Below are 18,360 nucleotides of genomic sequence, written 5' to 3' on the forward strand. Positions count from 1 at the left end.
ATTTGGTTGAGATAAGACTGCTTTTTATTGTTGTTATTTTTGAATTTATCTATCAAATCTTGCTGCCTGGCCATATAGTTTGGTGTGCAATGATTTGCAAGGCTTATGCATCTACAAATATAGCCTCTTAAAAGGCTAGTACAACTGGGTTAGGCACATATCATTAGTCAACACAGCACCTGGCAAATAGCAGACATTGTATACTGTACATATTGGTGAAGATTGAAGGAACCAAATAGCAGAAGTAGTACAATAAAAAATAGAGTCCCTGCCTAAAGATATACTAAAAAGAACAATAGGATATGCATGGCTTAGGCCTTGTACCCAAAACCTGAGAGAACTTTAAGTGTCCACCTAGGATTTGGTTAAATCAGATTGGACGAAAGTTCAAAGCAAGGAAGGCCCAAAAGTTCCTAGGGATGTGTTGAAAAAGATGCTCGTGAGATTAGGCCTTGGATCATTTAGGATGGTCCTGCATTAAACTTTTGTGAAGATTTAGGATACCATTAGTCAACCCCATTTGGGTGAGATAATTATGCAATTTTTATTGTTGTTATTTTTGCATTTATCTATCAAGTCTTGCTTAGGCCTTATATAGCTTGGGATCGCAAATTGTAATTCTTCAAGATCTACAAATATAGTCCTTAAAAAGGTACCTACTAGCGTCAGTTTAGTTTTAGGCACCCATATCACATAGCTGACGTTGGACACCTAAGGTCAATATCATGGAGCTAAATTGTTTGCACCTTTGCTTAGACATTGTATACTTGTACATATTGGTGAAGAATTGAATATATCAATTAGCACAAGTATTACAATAAAAAAAATAGGAGTCCCCCTGCCAAAAAAATAAAAATAAAAAAACACCAATAGGACTAATTAATGTGCACCGGACCCACTAAAGACCTGTGGATTTGACTTTGGATCATACAGCGGAAATTTATCTGGTTCATCAATGACCAAAGTTCAAACAAAACAACACCAAAATGTTGAGGACCATTTACAAGTCACATTATTTTTTTTAAAAAAATTAATCACACTTCTTTGATATGACTTATAAAAGGATTTCAACAATTTGATTGGATGTTGAGACACATGTTACACATCTACAAGGAAATGGATGTCAGAAATGGATTGGATAAAATTTTCTATATCAACTAGGTCTAACTAGCGACCTTTCCATTTTCTAAATTCATTTTTCTGCCCAAAATTTCTAAACACGTTTTAATTAATAAAAGAATCATTCATTGAAACAAAATCATTCAAGAATACATGCCATCACAATATTGAAATAGTATTAAAATAAGTTTTTATATATATGTAGGACCTCACACAATCCCATCCATAATTTTTTTGAAATTTTCTTCAATCACTTAAATATTTTGATTTTTTGACATTAACCTTTATCCCTTTGAATTCTTCTTGGCTTCCACTATCTAAAAATTATGTTAAAGTAGCATTTAGGTAGGTCGTTTTACTGGTCTCACATAACTTATGTGATATCAATTTTTATCAAAAAAAGAAAAATAGAATAATATGAAAAACACTCTCGTTTTACATATGAATACACCCTAAGGATTGCAATAACCTAACGCTTGTTTTTCATGTTATATATGTGGTTGGATTGGTCCATTCTAGTGAAACCCTTTCAATAATTTTAGATAGTGAGCCAGCCAAAAAAAAAAAAAAAAGACGAGCTCATGAGGAATAATTTTATAGTTCTATTATGTAAAGTTAAATATAAGCTCCTACGGTTGAACATAGAAGATACACACTCCCAACCAACGGGGGTTGGTCCAAGTGGTAAGCAGCTTGGTCTGCTTAAGCAAAGTTTCGGTATCAAAACCTTGTGGATGCAAAAAACCCCTGTTGGGAGATCACCCACCACAACCAGGTGTGCGACCCAGGTCGAACACCAGATTAGTCAGGGAAAAGCCTTGGAAACCGGGGTTGGCAAACAAAAAAAAAAAAAAAGATACACACTCCCATGCCTTTGATGTAAAAGCGAATATGAGATTTCAAACAAAATTTTGAAGGTGACTATGCTTGGAACTCAGGTTAGACAATTTTCCCAACAGTTAGATTAAAGATTCACATAAGAATTTATTGATTAACGATTCATATAAGAATATATTTTGTAGGTGACTTTCTTATTTCAAAAGGAGTGATATCCTAGTATGTATGTCACACCACGTGATCCAAAGTGGGAGTTGTTTAGGCTAGGGTGTAAGCACAAGGTTTACTTACGTACGCGTTTGGTTGACAGATTCTATAGAATCTAGATTAGATTTGCAATCAGTGTTCAACAGAATCTGGTTCTCTAGAATTAGGTTGGTAATTGAAAAACTGTTTGATTAGTCTGAGATTTAAATCTACTTTAAAAAACTGTTTAGTTACATGGAACTTGAATCTATCAGAAACATTGTTTGGTTAATGTGGATTTGGGCTTCAATCAACCAAAAATAACTTTTTTTTTTTACTGTTATAAATTTAAAATAACTATTTACTAACCCTAATTCTAGATTTAAGAGTCTGAAATAGTCCAACTTTCACTAAAGTGCTTCACTTTGCATTAAAATATATTTTCTTAATAAAATGCACTAAAATATAAAATTTTATTTTACAAAATACATTAAAATATATTGTCCCACAATATTAAGTTTAAAAAACAACACCCACAAACCCATACTATTTTTTGCAATGTGGGTTCATATATCAATATAATTAGTCATAAATATTCTATTATATATTTAATTTAATTTAGTTAATATATATTCTTAATATCCTAGAAAATATGAGAGTATTCTATTTTTTTTTTTTTTGCTAAAAAGATCATTTGTATTAAAAAGCGAAAAGAAAAATTACAAACATACAGTTAAAGAGCCATCCCTCAAACCCGCAACATCAGTTGCCCCCAAATACACCCAACCTCACTGGATCCAACTCACATAATCATAGATAACGAATCAAAATTTGAAACGAGAACGACCAGAAGCTTCTAAATCAAGTTCACTCCTTATCAATGTTGTCCAGGGTATATTAACAATTAAAGATCCCCGTCTCGCTGCCGGATTTGCCAAGAAATCAACCGCAGGATTGTTTTCCCTATAATAATGCGAAATTTTCCAAGGATGACTAGTAAGAAAAAAATTAACACCTCTTCAGTGCTGCAAAAAAATCCATGGAATCTTCCTTTGTTGAATTAAAACCACAACTGCCATTGAATCGCATTCTATCCATAAACGTTGAATATCAAACTTTATTGCCCACTCTATACCCTACATCAGGGCCTCCATTTCAGCCTCAAAATGATTTTTGATACTTAAATAGGTGTTGAAATTTAACACAATAGCTGATGATTCATCCCTAACCAAACCACCTGCACCAGCCATACTAGGATTGCCCAACGAACAATCATCAACATTTAACTTAACCCACCCTACAGAAAGAGAAACCCAGAAAACTTCTTGAGGAGAAGAGTGTTCTTAATAGAAATTTCAGACCCATCACTCGCAATTGAGCAAACACCGTTGGAGAAACCTTTCTGCTAGCATTGGATTTTTGTTGGCGGCTGCGCGGATATCCTCCGTGCAGCCGCCTCCTTGTGACATGTGGCAAAAGTAAATCCTACGGTTGTTTATAAGGGTAAAAATGTAAATTTAAAACGTCATCAATAACTCAACTTATTAAATTTACAATCTCAATCCCCCATTATCTATTACATCCATTTTTACAACCCTGTTTTCAAAATCTAAAGTTGGGAAGAACGCTCAATGCCCTAGCATTCAAACAACCCGTATAGCGACCCTCCTTTCTGGCAGCCGGTGCAACCTTCCTCTTTGGAAACCGGCGCAACCTTCCTCTTCGGCAATGGCATCTTCAATTTTTGGTGTCTATTTTCTCGAGCAATATATTAATGGGTTCTAGGTTGGGGTGTTCGTCTCCCAGGAATATTTTGCAATTAATGGGTTCTCCCTTCCTCTTCATCTTTGCTTGTTAAACCTTCCTCTTCCTCTAATGATAATTATATCTTAAAGGTACATCAAATTTTGATACTTATCAAGTTTTCCTGTTACAGATCCATCATTGTGAAAACCAAATTAATTTAGGAAATTCATAGTTGTTTCCATTTTGAATTGAAACCCTATTTCAGATCGTCCCTTTTAGTTTTATTCTGGATTTATTGAAGTTGATTTCATCTCAACCAAGACATATTTGCTGATGTTTGTTTTTGGCTTTATTTAGGATTTGGACGCAATTAGGGTTTCCAGTTTAAATGTTGGGATGGCAAGATTGGGAGTACTCAAAGAAGAACGACTTCGAAGAATTTTGGACCACTTGGCAATCCAAAGCGATAAGGAGAAGGACGGTCCAAAGCAAAAGAGTACTTGAAGATGGGATTTCATTTGAAGCGAAGTTTAGGATTTTGTTCGATCTGAATAATTCTGGGTTGAGTTTGTAAATTAAGGAAATTCGAGGCAACAAATTGTAATTATTTAAGACTTTTAAAATATAAAATTTCATTCAACACATCTCAACCGCTCCTTAGTTTTGAGAACACGTGGAGCACCCTAGGGCTTGTGCGGAGGATATCTGCGTAGGTGCTAACAAAAATCCGCAAGAACATAATCATGATAATTGAGATCAAAGAAGATCTGACGCAAAACCCAATCTTTAAACAGATGCACCTCCTCATATCGATATTTGTTATGAGCAAACCATAGATAATATACTAGCAAGAAGCAGCCATGAAATCACATATTTCCCAAAGACAAAGATTTACCCTACAGACACCACCACTTATAACTATCTTGAAGAGAAAAGGAAGGCTTCCAACTGACACTGAAAGAAGAACACAAAGCCTCCCAATAACTGCGAGCAAAAGAGCAAAGAAGAAAAATATGAGGAATATCTTCAGAAGCCTTTAGACACATACCACATCGTGAAGCCAAAGAGATTCCTTTGGACATGACAAGTGCATCAGCAGGGACCTTCCAATGGAAAATCCACCAACAAAAAATCTGCTGCCTAGGAAATAACTTCAATTTCCAAATCTTCTTCGCCCAATCCACAACCGCACTCTCTTTCTTGTGCATATCCCAAACTGATTTCATTGAGAACTCAGCTTGAACAGTACCAATCCAATGACAAATATCTTCATGAAAACCAACAGGAAGATGGATAAGACTGACACACACCAAAATCTCTTTTAAATGAGGAGATTGCACCCCCATAAAACATCACTGTTGATCAAGAAAGCAGTCCGCCACTATAAGATTCAACTTGTCGGCCAAAATGAGAGGAATCTCCAAATGAGCAGCAACAGTAAAGTCTCCTAACCAATGATCCTTCTAAAAATTTATTTTTGTCCAATTGCCCACTACCCATCTCTCATGAGAAGCAACAAAATGCCAAACCTTTTTCAGACCAAAACGAATTGAAGAGCGAACCTTAGAATTCCGCAAATTCTCCTTGTCATCAATCAACTTTCTTCTCAAGAATCTGGAAAAGAAAGAGTTACTATGTTTTATTTGCTAGGCCAACTGACAGAGACAAGCAAAATTGACATTTGGCAAACAACGAAGACCCAACCCGCCTTCACACTTCGGAGCACACACAGACTCCCATGTGACAATGATTTTTTTTACTGACTCTATTTTAAACCCGAAATCTTGAATTTGACCCTCACTTGGGTGGGGGGCGGTCAACCCAACCGTGCAACTGGCTCCAATCGACTAGCCCTCTATCTCCTTCATTCGAAGGCCGATTCTAATGGGCTTCGCAGAGTAGGAAGCTCATTTTCAAGGTCTGATGAATGGTATAGTTTACCTTAACATTTGAATCCTCTAGCATCAGTTTCTCAACATGTCAAAACCTCCCTTTTATTGCCTTCTAGACTGATCTTCTCCTCCTCCTTCGTGGTCATCCACTTTTATGAGTTCCATTTCTGAACCTTCGAGTTGAACTCAAATGGTCTAGATTTGTCGTTTACTCAAGCTCTAGGTTGGCGGTTTTGAAACCAGTTGGTTAAAGGATTAGGATTTTAGAGGATCTCACATAATGAATTCTAACAAACTCTGCAAAGTTAACAATATCATATACCACGCATTTAACACATGTATAAAGTTATCAAGTGCAAATGAAATGTAAAGATGTAATATAAATGTGAGCATGTACCTATGAATTTAACCATGCTAGTCTCTATGTAGGTACACAAATATTAAAATATAACATCAGCTTCCTCTAGGAAGTCTCACGTAGACCCATACCGCATCAATCGAATGGGCATCACGACCAAGGTATAGGGGTAACAATGCAATCAACGACCATGGCTAGGGATTAGGGTCACATTCTCTCACCATGACCATTGGCATGAGAATTGATGCATGCTAGGGGACTTCTTAGCCCAAAGTAAGAGGTCATCTACATAATCATGTAATGCTAGGTTTAGATATCCTTCTTATGGCACCAACCAACTTGGCCTTATATCCTTACTTATCCAGGAGACGTTGCATTTTATGACACCAACCAACTTGGACTATGCTTCCCTTAACCCTATGGTCATCCATATATAATACATAGGCTACCTCATGTCTCCTTACCTACTTCGATAGGCTATTGGGTGCCCATGAGCCCCTTATTATACGCAACTCTACTATGAATGACACATAGTCTGCTTGTGCCCCATCACCTACTCCAGTAGGCTACTGAGCAGCCACAATCAAATGCCGTTGTCACGGGTCACTCGGCTTCAATACCTCTACCGAAAGAGCGATGACACCTAAACACCTAGAGCTTATGCAGATAAAGTCCATATGAAATGCAAGGTACCAAGGGCAATAGGCAAACCCAAAGCCCTGGGTAAGATATGGATGTATGTATTATCCATCCATTCCCATCATATTATAATCATGATTATAATTGAAGATAGAATAACAAAGCAACAAATAGAATATAATTTCACGTTACTACCCATGCATGCATGCCCAACGATTGATTACTTTGAAAATAAAATAACAAAGTAACAAATACAATATAAATTCATGTTACTACCCATGCATGCATGCCCGACAACATCAGTCGTATAAACACACAAACAAGCATAACAACATAAGATAGAACACAAATTAAATACAAGAATATATAAAGATTGTATCCTCACCTGTCAACAATGTCAGTGTCTCCAACGAAACCAAAATCTTCACAATTGGAAAGCTAAATAATTACCTGAGATCTAGGAATTACAAGTAGAATATATGAATTACAATTTGAAATCAATTTTAGACAAGCACCAAGCATCGCCACCCGACTAGACCAAAGAAGGCCCAGTCGACCGCCCCTGGGCTGTGAAATGGCTTAGTTCACTCCCATGCTCAAATGAAATCCCAGCTTTGAGGGGGCTTTGGAGCTCCATTAGAACACTAAACTCAACCCAAAAACACACCCAACAACTCCCAATAAAACCCTTTTGCAATCATCCCAAATGTTAATAGAGAGGCTTCCCATGAGCATCTCTGAGATGAGAAATCAAACTCAAATGGGGAGATTGGCATAATCTACCACTCAATGGGGTTGGGAAACATGAGGATAAACATCATACAACCTCCATCATTAATTTGATCAGTCCATCATAAATACCTCAAAAGATTGTTGGAAAAGGAAGAATAAGGGTATTATCGTGCTATGCCTTCAAACACTTGATTTGCGCTTCGACACTCCAAAATCCTCAAGCATTTTACCAAAAATAATGTTCTCCACTTGAGCTCTCAACCTCCAACAATGAAAAATAATTCTTTTGTGAGGCAAAAGAACAGTAAAATAGGTTTCCAAAGTGAAAATCTAGAAAATACCCTTTTCTAAATGGAAGTGGTCAATCAACTGGACCAACCGCCTCTGGGAGACCCCCCCCCCTTTAACTTGGTCATCCGAAGGGTCTTTTTGACAGGCTTCAACTGGGAGACTCTTTTAAAATTGCTTGACTAATTAATGGTAACATTTACTTGGGCATTGGGGTCTTCCAAATTCGATTTTTGTGCGTGCCAAATCCACATTCCAAAACCATCCGGGTTGGCTCTATCTCTCCTCCCAAAGTCTTTTAAAGTGACTGGGTCATCTCCTTCATCATCCCTATCCATGGGCTCGACTCCTAAATCCATGGTCTCAACTTGGATGGCCCACAACTGCCTTCTACAAGCACTTCAAGTTCTTGGTCTTGCAAGATGGGTTTTCAGGTTAGGGTTCTACAGGATTTCACATCATTGGTCTTGGCTACTATTGAACTCACTTGGATCCAATCCTTACTCACAGCGTTGGGCATTACTTTGTCTACCCCAGTCCTATGGTGTGACAATATTGTGGCTACATATTTTTAGGCAAATCCAGTTTTTCATGCCCACACTAAACACATAGAGGTCGATTTCCATTTTGTACGTATAAGATTTACAAAGGTGAGATGCTAGTTCACTATGTCTCCACTGCTAAACAAACCGCTGATGTTCTCACCCAAGGTCTCTCATCTAGGCCGTTTAAATTCCTACATTCGAAACTCAAGGTCATCGAAAGGCCCCTTAACTTTGCACGAGGGTGTGAAGGGGTAATCAGGCCTTTGCCTTGGTTATGAATTTATGTATTTCTTCTCATATAAATATAAGATAAAGTCCATGTGTGTCACTTAGACTTTTCATTATTTCAGTTCTGTACATTTACACGAGATAAGGAACTAAACGAGGGCCATCAGAAGAACGATACACTACTCAAAGCTTACCCCTTTCTGGAACCCAACTGAAGAATTGGGACTACCACCACACACGAGATTGATTTTATTTGATTCAAAAACCTTTTGGATAAGGAAGAGTTTTTAAAAGGTCCAAAAGGAGGGTCTTGAATACCAAAAAAGAAAGAATACACATTAACATGGTTTCCAAATAATTGTCAGAATCCATCACTCCATTGTTAAACTTGGAAGTAAAGCGTCTAAAAGGAACAAGAATATAATATTAAAGACCATCCATCGACTATTAGGTCTATCAAATGATGAGTTTGAGAAAAGAAACTGTAGAGATGAAGCAATGAACTTAGAGAGAAAAACTGAGTTCTGAATCCTAAATGTCTTGCAGCTCAATTTCGCTTATTTTTTTTTTTTTTTGCCAACCCCGGTTTTCAAGACTTTGCACTTAATCTATTTACAAGAAAACGTACCATAAAAATATTCAAATAAAATTGTAGGACTTCAAACAACCCCATCCATAACTTTTTTTGAGATTTTCTTCAATCAATATAGTATTCTAATCTTTTGATACTTTCCTTTATTCCTTTGGATTCCACTTGTCTTCACCATCCAAATATTATGTCAGAATACCACTTTACGTAGCTTGTTTTATTGGTCTACATAATTTATGTGATAGAACTTTTTACCCAAAAAGAAAAAGAGATTGATATGATATCACTCATTCACTTTTTATATACGAATACATCATAAGGGTTACAATAGCCTAACTTGCTTTTCACAATAATATATAGTTGGATTGGTCCATTCTAGTGAATCCTTTCAATTACATATGACAGTTGTGATAAAAATAAAAAAATAAAAAGAGAAAAAGAAGAAGGAGCAAGATGAGCTCAAAAATAATAATTTTATAATTGTTTTATTTAAAGTTATATAACCTATGATGGTTGAATATGGATGATACACACTTCCATGTCTCCTATGCAAAAGTGAATATGAGATTTCAAACAAAAATTATGAAGGTGACTATGCTTGAAGCTCAAGTTAGACAGCATTAGAACATAAATTAGGTATGATTCAAATACTTCAACAGGAGTGACGAATCAAGCCATTGCTCCATCCCCCTGTACTCTAACTGGATCAAGAATAATTTATACTATGGTAATCTTATTGTTTGAGACTATGCCATGAAGAGGAAACTTAATGATGATACTTCGCTGTACCCCTTAAATATGGATAATCGGACATAGTTGGATATATGAAGGAAAGTTGTTGGGAATAGTCAGATTGACATGCAAAGCCTAAGAAACACTATTTTGGTCTCTAAGCATGTTTTTGGTAGCTCATTGCCCATGCAAATTATTGTATTTGTGATTAACAAAGCCACAAGTGCAATAGACAGAAGATATATATTAGCACCACTCGTCATGAGGGTTCAAAATTGCCAGAATCTGCATAGTTCAATAGTTGAAGGTACTCCAAAGTTGATTTCAAGTGATGTTCTATGTAGATGAAATCTTGATATGGTACTCTAGCCTTATCTTATTAGGCTTGGTACCTCATTGATTGCAATGGTTGTATGACAATTGTTAGTATTACTCTGAGAAGTATATAGTTTCAACAATTTTGTTTAGGTGACTGGAAAAGAATTATAGTGCCAACAATAGTACTAATTAAGATAATTTTATAGTCTCTCAACAGATTGAGATGAAAGTAGAAAAAGATTAGGATTGTTTCCGTTCTTCTTCTTAATGGTAAACCATTTTGTTCAGCCATGGACAAAGCCTCTGGATATTTTCTGCATGTATTTTTACACATCTTTGTTAACAATATTGGCATTTCTTTATAAAATTAACAGTGTGTCCACAGTATGAAAATAATTGAATAAAAGAATTTGGGAATTAACTTGCAATTGGACTAGCTTTTTACATGCTTTACATACTTTAAGTTTCTTAATCATATATTTGATGACTTGTGGAACCGTTGCTACTACCCTTCTACCTTATCTTTTCACCTGAAAGACAGCTGCCCTTCTACCGCCCGAAATAAGGGAAGGCAAGCTTACCAATTGTTACCGAGCTGGAAGTTAGTGCCTGAGTCAAGCACTCCCAAAAGAAAAAAGAAAAGATTCTTCTCTCTCCCTCCCTCCTTCATTAAAGCCCTAAACAAATAACATGGCTGGTGGTGAAGAAAATGAGGAACTGAAAAGAATCTAAGCCTCAATAATTTATCCTGATGACTTGAGAAGACTGAGTGGAAGACTGAGTGTCTAAATCAATTAATCAAGCACTCCCAAAAGTAAAAAGAAAAGATCTTCTCTCTCTCTCTCTCTCCCCTCCATTAAAGCCCTAAACAAATAACATAGCTAGTGATGAAGCAGATGAGGAACTGAAAAGAAACTAAGCCATGAAAACTCTTCTCTTGAGGTTGCTTCAGTTCCTCTTCACCTTCCTGTTATGGCAAGACATGGCAACACCAAGTTTGCCATCGACAAAGGCCAATTGCACTTCTAAATGTGGTGATATCGAAGTTCCCTACCCCTTTGGCTTATTGGGAGAAGATGAATTGTGTTTTTATAATTCAGATTTTCGATTGTTCTGCAACCATAGCTCCAAGCCTCCTAAAACTGATCAAACGAACAAACGTGGAGATTATCAATATGTCATTTGAAGGCCAAATGACTCAACTCTCTGCTGTAAGTTATCACTGCTACAACAAGCTTGGTAACTCCACTCGTCGGAACTGGGTCTCTGCAACTTCTACCAACGACAGCTTATTCACTGTCTCTGACACTGCGAACAAGTTCACAGCTCTGGGGTGTGACACCAACGCAACAATCACCGGTTACAATGGCCGGTCATTTATGAGTGGGTGTAACATGCTTTGCGTTAATAAGACAGATGTGATCAATGGCTCCTGCTCCGGTATAGGTTGTTGTCAGACCTCAGTTCCAAAGGGCTTTGCAAGCTTCAATTTGACTATTGACAGTTATAAGAATGACACAAGGGTCTTTGATTTCAATCCCTGCAGCTATGGTTTCATCGTTCAAACTGACTGGTTCGAATTCTCAAACTCCTATCTCTCCAACTTCACTCCTAAATATATAATAGACGATGCGCAATCTGTTCCTGTTGTCTTTGACTGGGCAATTGAACTGAAGACTTGTGAAGAAGCTGTGAAAAACCAGACTACCTATGCATGCGTTGGAAATAGAAGTGAGTGTGTTGTCTCCAAGAATGGTATTGGCTACAGCTGTGTTTGTTCAAAAGGTTATCAGGGAAACCCTTACCTTGAAGATGGATGCCAAGGTAAGCCATCCATGTAAACCAACCTTATCTCTCTGTTGTGGTGAAGACTAATTTTCATTATGTAAAATGTTCTATTGTTCATTTAACGGTCTGAGCACATCTGGCTAGCCATTTTCCTACATTGTCCATGCCATTGCTGATTAAGGAATTTCGAGTTCTTCGATATGGAACCTAAATTGTTTGGAAGTCATGTCTTTGCTGTTTTGGTATTCTTAATCTAAACTAGGATTCTCACCTATTCTATACTTATAGCCTCAAAAAGGGGGTTGAGAAGGGTAGAAAACAGCTAATCATATCTGTTTTTCTCCTAACACCATCTTTGCTTCACTGTGGATGTAACTTTCAGATGAACCACGCAAATCTCGCCTTTTATGTGGGCTTCTGCACTGCTTTTCTAACAAATTCTACTGTTTGGTGAATAGCTAACACTGACAGACAATCTTTCTTGCTGTTTTTATTGGTGCTGGATTGGATTTGATGATGATGATGAAGATGTGGATGAATGTAAGGTCGCAAATCTTCATAACTGCAGTGAAAATGCTAAATGCAAGAACAGTGTTGGAAGTTACAGCTGCTATTGTCCATTGGGGTATCACGGTGATGGTTGGAAAAGTGGAACTTCTCTTTATGGTGCACACAGAAAAGGAAGCAGGTGTAAGAATAGCAATATTATACCCATTATTGCAGGTATATATCTTTTCTCTCTCAAATGTGATCCATTATTGCATTTCTTTTGTTTTTTTACACCCCCTCAAAAAAAAAACACTTTTTTGCTTTTTGGTGAGGAAATCGTCTATCTCCATCACAATTTTCTTATTCTTTTTTTTTTTCTTTTTTGTGTAGATCTTTATATCTTGAGCAAATTGCATATATCCTCTCGAGTTGCAGAAAACTACATGTATTTTTCTTAAGATTTAAGAATTACAACAGGTACCCTAACCTGGTTTTATTAGTTTTTAAGAGGCAATTTTTCACATTTTTCCTTTTCTTCTCTTTTACATCCCATCCTGCTTGCTCCCAACCTCAGATGATTACTACTGCATACAACAACAAAGCTTTATCTAGGCTAGGGGCCATGCCCCCCTTCCCCCCCCCCTCAACTGCCTATTTTTTGAGATTTCCCTAGAGAGACCCCTCTAGCCCTTCTTTCCATATGTGAAATATCGGCACTTGTATGGAAAATGTTCTTAAGAGTTAGTATAATGGAGAGAGGTCATTGTCAACAATTAGCTTTTAGGGTATTGGACAAATTTGTAGACACCAAGGTGTACAATTCACCATTACCAAGGCCAAAGAACGGAAGAAGGATTTTGTAATCATTATCTCACCCTGAACCCCCCCCTCCCCCAATGTTAAATTTTGGCTCCACCCGTAACTGTAGACCTGAACTACAACAACATAGTCAAGGCACAATGAAATGGGAATTTAGAAAGTTACACCAACATTAACCTAAAATGCAATATTAGACCAATTTAGAAATTGCCATATGACTGTCCTAAGAAACGAGGGTTAAGGGGTATTCAGGTGCTGGTTAGATTTGAGTTGAGGGACTTTGCCAGTAGGATGCATAAGGAACAATAAAAAGGATTGGAATGACTTCAAACTATGACCAAACAATCTTTTGAAGGGGGTCAACAGAACGAGAATGTAAAAAGGGTGAAAACACACATGTACAAGATAAGATTTACATGATTCACCTCAAGGCTACATCCATAGAAAAGCTCTATGCTGATTTTACTATAAATCTGAAGAAGTGACAAAAAAGAAAAAGTCAAGTGGGTAATAGAGACCTGTAGCAATATAAATCTAAAATCATTTAGACCTATTTAGCCATAGTGGTACCACCTGTCCTGAGAAGAGAGGGTTAAAGTGGATATTCAAGTGGTCGTAAGATATGAGTTGAGGATTCCGCCATAGGATGTATACAAAAGAATAACAACAAAGGACTAGAATAATTCCAAACTTTGATAAAACAATCTTACATATAGGTCAACATTATGAGAACTTGAAAATGGAAATGCACACATAAAAGACAAAACTTATGGGAGTGCAACGTCCAAGACAAAGCTGTGTAATGGTCATTATGAAGCTGAAAGAAATGGAATACAGCTCTATGATGTTTTTCTACCCTATCTCAAAACCCAAGAGCTGTATTTATAGCATATGTAGTGGAAAAAGAACCCTAACCTTTGCTCCAAAGACCCCCTCCCCCATGCGCACGTACACACACAAAAAAAAGCTTATAAATATATACAGACAACTAATCATTTCAAAGTGCCTAAGGGCGGGGGGCCAAAGGCCCGAACAGGGCCAAGGGCGGCGGAACGCCAACCCACCGCCCACCGAGGCCGACCCCGACAACCCCGATGGCCCGGCCACCCCGACGGCCCCGATCGCCCCGAAAGCCCGACAACCCGACCAACCATAACCCCGATTGAGTCTAAAGACGGACCCCCACCCCGGGAGAGGAAAAGAAACAAGGGTGGAACGACACGGTCAAATAGAAACAGACGTTGTTGAAAATTAATAAAAAAAATATAACCCAACCAAGTAAAAGCACAGAGCCCCGATCGACCCTAAGGCCTAATATTAATATTAATTTGACGATGACATGACACAAAGAACGACTCAACAACATGATATGAGTCGAGACATTAGTCACATCATATAGACTATAAACACATATTATTTAAGGTAAACCAACAAAGTCAAGTCAATAAAATATTGATGTTTACAAGGCGAGATAATATATTATAAATAATAAAAACATACATAAAGAAAATACAACAAACAACCCCAACCTCACAGAATATCAACAAACACGATATTCAAAAAAAATTAAAACAAAGCATGTTGAACAAAACACACAACAGAAAAAACAGTGAAACTAAAATCGGATACTGAACAAGGGAATATGATTTTTTGTATTGAATAAAGATATCAAATAACAGGGAATGAAAACAACCACCACGGCAAGTCGACTGAAGATAAAATCAATCGATTCCTTGAATTATGAATCTAGGATGTCTAAGTTACAAAAGAGGTGGACACCATAAATAATTGACTGACCAAATATGCTAAATAATACAACCCTCTACAATACATGAATAATAACCGCGGGGAAACCAAAGGAAAAAGAAGGGGAGAGAGAGAGAGAGAGAGAGAGAGAGAGAGAGAGAGAGAAACGGGGGAAAGACAAATGGAAATTTGGAATGAAGTTGACCATTGTCTAGAAGTAGAAATTAATGAGAAGAGATAAACCCCCGAGCACAATAATAACCATAACACGAATAGCAAAAAAAACCAGAAAGGATTCATTCTAAAATCTAAATGGGTATAAATAGAAATACAATGAATATAAGTGGATATTGTGACACACAACAAGAGTTGAAAAAGAATAATACAAAGTAAAACAGCACATGATATACGACCAAAGAAGGCCAAAAGCAGGGACAAGGCAAGGGCGGCAACGGGGGGGGCCCAACGGGCCGGGACCAACGGCGGGAAGCAAGGGAAGGGACGACGGCCACCCGGCCCAAGGGCCAAAGGGCGGAAGGGGGCCGGGGCAGGGCGCAATCATGGCCCCGAACAAAGGCCAAGGGGGGGGGGGGAAAAAAAAACACAAAAGGGGGGGGGTTGGGGGCCCGCGCGACACACACAAAAAAAAAAGCTTATAAATATATACAAACAACTAATCATTTCAAAGTGCCTGAAATTCTATACTTGGCTACACATGGGAATCTATTGTCTCAATTTCTCATACTCGGGCACCCCTCAAGTTGTAGCCCATGAATGCATACACATTTCTCCGTTGGTCATTTTCTTCATCTCTTAGCCACCAAAGGTTTAAAAGGTCAACATCTATTTCTTATTTTTGGGGGGGTTGGAGTGTGCACCCCATAGCTCTTCCTAGCTTTATTTTGTTTATATGCTGGGCAATTAAGAAAAAGACGTCTACTTAAATTCTTCAAACAAAATGGAGGTATGTTGTTACAACAACAAATAGCATCATATAAAGGGGTCAAAGATATTGCCAAGATTTTCACCATAAAAGAGTTGAAGAGGGCAACCAAGAACTTCGATCGGAGTCAAATACTAGGTGAAGGAGGGTATGGCACAGTATACAGGGGAGTCCTACCCGACGAAAAAATTGTTGCTATTAAGAAATCCAGAATTATGGATCAAACCCAGATTATACGAGTTTATAAATGAGGTTGACATCCTCTCTCAAATCAATCACAGGCATGTGGTGAAACTCTTGGGTTGTTGCCTAGAGACAAAAGTTCCTTTGTTAGTTTATGAGTTCATCTCCAATGGAACCCTCGAACAACTGATCCATAGTGAGAAAAAGGCATCAGTTACTTTTTCATGGGAGGATCGATTAAGAATTGCAGCAGAAACTGCAGATGCATTGGCTTATATGCATTCCTCTCATTCAGATCCTATCTTTCATGGGGATGTGAAGTCTGCTAAAATACTACTGGATGACAAATACATTGCTAAAGTATTTGATTTTGGAACTTCAAGATTGGTTCCTTTGGATCAAACTCAAAATACAACAAAAATTCAGGGGACTTATGGATACTTAGACCCAGAATGTTGGCCTACTAGCCAACAAACTGATAAAAGTGATGTTTATAGCTTTGGAGTTATTCTAGCAGAGCTTTTAACCGGAAAGAAACCAATCTTTTTGGATGGATCCGGAGAATGGACAGCTCTTGCAAGGTTTTTTACATCTTCAGTGAAAAATGGGAATCTTTTTCATATCCTTGATGATCGAATAAAAGATGATGATGGGAACAGCCAACAATTTCTGATAGTTGCTGAGATTGCAAGAAAGTGTCTAGAAGATAAAAGGGAAGATAGACCTACAATGAAGGAAGTTGCAAAGGAACTTGATTCTGTGAAGATGATTTATGAGCAACAAAAATCACAACATATTTTGGAAGAGACTGAAATTTCTCTAGGTGGACAATCCACGAGCTCTTCTGATCCAGCTCTTGATCATATGGGTAATTGGTAATAGCTTCCTTGATTATGATCTTTGTGAAAATAATAATGGTAATTTATACTTTCTGCTTGTCAGTTTTTTTTTTTTTTTAAATGACTGGATCTATTTTTATTGTATGGTGTGATATGGTAATCATGTGTGAGAAATAATCACAATATGGAAGCTATAGCTTGTGGTCTTCATTGATATTTTATTTGGTCTATGTATTAATTTAACTTGTGATAATGTTACCATTGAAATTTCTGCCCTTCATTATAATGCTGTGGGTGATCTACCATAACATCTTTCTTTTTATTTTTTTTTTTAAATAAAAATTATAAATATTGTTAAGGATATTTCTGGCAACACACATGCAACCATGGTGAACCAACAGTGGCCCTAGCCACTGCCTTATTTCCACCCATCAAGGTTTTTTTTGGAAGAACCTTTACTGCTCTACCCGAAGTTGGAAGTCTCTCTACAGCCCTGTCCAAACCAACTACTTCAGCTGCAAATCATCCTCTCTCGTCCAAGACCCATAATCCCTCTTCATCTTAAACACCTCAAGGTCTTCAAAAGGCTGCATTATCTCAATAACTAATGCACACTCAGAGTTGTACTTTATCTCAAACACACAAGAGACAAAGACTATGTAAAACCTAATACTTACCTTTGTGTAAATAGAACTCTAGAGTGTAAGAGTCCTAGACTTGTGGTGTACAAGGACTCTTGTATATATATGTAATCTTCTAACTCAATCAAATACAGTGAAGCAATAATTATCAGTCCCATGGATGTAAGTTGCACTGAATAATCAAACCACGTAAAACTCCAGATATTCGCTAAAGTCCTAAAAATTCATAAAATCTGTAAAAACAACATAAAACACAAGGTAGCTCCACTCATAGTGTGTAAAATGCATGCATTATGTCCTAAGATTTCACACATAAATGTGCTCATCAGTATTCATCTCTCTCAACTCAATATATCTAGGATTTCTTAAATGCACAAATATGTTATACTACAAGCCTATCTCAACTCTTGTCTTACCATGGAAAAAATGAGTAAATTCACCTGGGAATTAATGGACAATCCAACACTCTACCATAGCATTGTTGGGGCTCTTCAGTATGCTACTATGACTCGACCATATATTCAGTTTGCTATTAACAAGTTTTGCCAATTTATGCTTATTTCCACTCTTGATCATTGGTCTGCAGTAAGACACATTTTAAGATATTTGAAAGGGACCTCTCTCATAGCATTTTTATTCAAAGTCAGTCTTTGACAAGTAATTGTCAGCCTTTTTTGGATTCTAACTGGGCTAGTTGCCTTGA

At 37.3% G+C, this 18,360-nt stretch overlaps 1 pseudogene across 1 annotated transcript; it reads left to right on the forward strand.

Moving 5' to 3' along the window:
* The first annotated feature begins 11,077 nt into the window (after positions 1-11,077).
* Positions 11,078-17,344, forward strand: LOC148999904 (wall-associated receptor kinase 2-like; annotated as a pseudogene). Its single transcript, XR_016170713.1, has 3 exons — positions 11,078-12,033; positions 12,526-12,663; positions 15,869-17,344. The product of XR_016170713.1 is annotated as a wall-associated receptor kinase 2-like (transcript).
* The last annotated feature ends 1,016 nt before the right edge of the window (positions 17,345-18,360 follow it).

This window comes from Hakea prostrata, chromosome 11, assembly GCF_041222555.1.
Source record: "Hakea prostrata isolate BN-2017 chromosome 11, UWA_Hpros_2, whole genome shotgun sequence".
In the NCBI taxonomy this organism is placed as follows: Eukaryota; Viridiplantae; Streptophyta; class Magnoliopsida; order Proteales; family Proteaceae; genus Hakea; species Hakea prostrata.